This window comes from Petaurus breviceps, unplaced genomic scaffold, assembly GCF_028583685.1.
Source record: "Petaurus breviceps papuanus isolate PSGF00001 unplaced genomic scaffold, PetGlider_PUasm1.0 91133, whole genome shotgun sequence".
NCBI lineage: Eukaryota > Metazoa > Chordata > Mammalia > Diprotodontia > Petauridae > Petaurus > Petaurus breviceps.
The window spans coordinates 86,447,242-86,448,771 of NW_027187419.1; the positions used below are offsets into that span (position 1 = coordinate 86,447,242).

At 35.7% G+C, this 1,530-nt stretch overlaps 1 pseudogene; it reads right to left on the reverse strand.

Moving 5' to 3' along the window:
* Positions 1–548: 548 nt before the first annotated feature.
* On the reverse strand, positions 549–1,129 carry LOC138155425 (large ribosomal subunit protein eL21-like; annotated as a pseudogene).
* Positions 1,130–1,530: the final 401 nt, after the last annotated feature.

Genomic DNA, 1,530 nt, shown 5'->3' on the forward strand with positions numbered 1-1,530 from the left:
CACTAAATTTTATAATCAGTTAATGTGTCTTTCCAGGTTTTTCAGAAACTATCCTCTTCATCTTTTCTTACAGCACGATCTTATTCTATTACAATTGTATACCATAATTTGTTCAATCATCCCCCAACTGATAGGTATTCCCTTAGTTTCCAGTTCTTTGCCACTGCAAAAATAGCTGTTACAAATATTTTGTACAGGTGGGTCCTTTTCCTTTTCCTTTGATCTCCTTGAAATATAAGCCTAGGAACAGTATTGCTAGATCAATAGTCATTCAAGGTTTTTTGGTCATAGTACCAAATTGTTTTCTCAAATGGTTAAATTAGCTCACAGCTCTACCAACAGTGCATTACTACCTGTTTTCCCACATCCTTTATGGATTTGTCATTTTCCTTTTCTTGTCATGTGAGCAGATATGATAGGTATGAGGTGGTATATCAGAGTTGCTCTAATTTGCATTTCTCTTATCAATAGTGGTTTAGAGCATTTTATATGATTATTGATAGCTTTGATTTCTTCCTCTTAAAATATCAATTCATATCCTTTGACCATTTATTTTTTTTCATAATCCAAGATTTTTTTATTGTTCTTTTTATAGTCACTTATGCCATGAATTCATAGGGGATTGGTTCCAACAGCTCAGGTTCCTTGCCATTGGTTCTCACAAAGTGTGCTTCTCTGGGTGGAGCAGGCTGGCGTTTCAGTTGAACCCAAGTGCCTTTTTCTTTGGCTTCCTCCTTCTTCTGATCATTTTCCTTTACCTGCTTCAGGAAGCTATCTCTGCTCTTGGAATGCTTAATATGATCAATATGTACATTAATTCTTTTGGCTAGAATCTTGCCCTTAACCTGTTTGTTTACAACAATGCCTACAGCATGCTGAGTAACATTATAGACCCGTCCAGTCTTGCCATGGTAACATTTGTGGGGCATTCCTTGCTGAACTGTGCCCATACCCTTGATATCTACAATATCACCTTTCTTGTATATTCACATATAAGTAGCCAAAGGGACAACACCATGTTTTTGAAAGGGCCTAGAAAACATGTATCGTGTCCCTCTCCTTTTTCCTTTTGTGTTCGTCATTTTGTCAACTCACTGGAATATGGCGGAGCCGGCGGAAAAGATCCTTTGACCATTTAACATTTAATTGGGGGAATGGCTCTTATTTTTACAAATTTGCCTTAGTTCCCTATATATGTAAGAAATAAGACCTTTATCAAAAAAACTTTCTGTAAAATTCCCCCTCCTGGTTTTTTGCTTTTCTTCTAATTTTGGCTGCATTGGTTTTGTTTGTGCAAAAACTAGTTAATTTGATGTAATCAAAATGATCAATTTTACCTCCCATGATATTTTCTATCTCTTATTTCATCATGAACTCTTCCTTTTCCCATAGACAGAATAGGCAATTTTTTTTAGTATATTCCCTTAATTTACTCTTTATGTCTGCCTTTATGTCTAAATCTCATACCCATTTTGACCTTATTTTGGCAATAGTGTAAGATGTTGAGTTAAGCCTAGTTTCTGCCAGTCT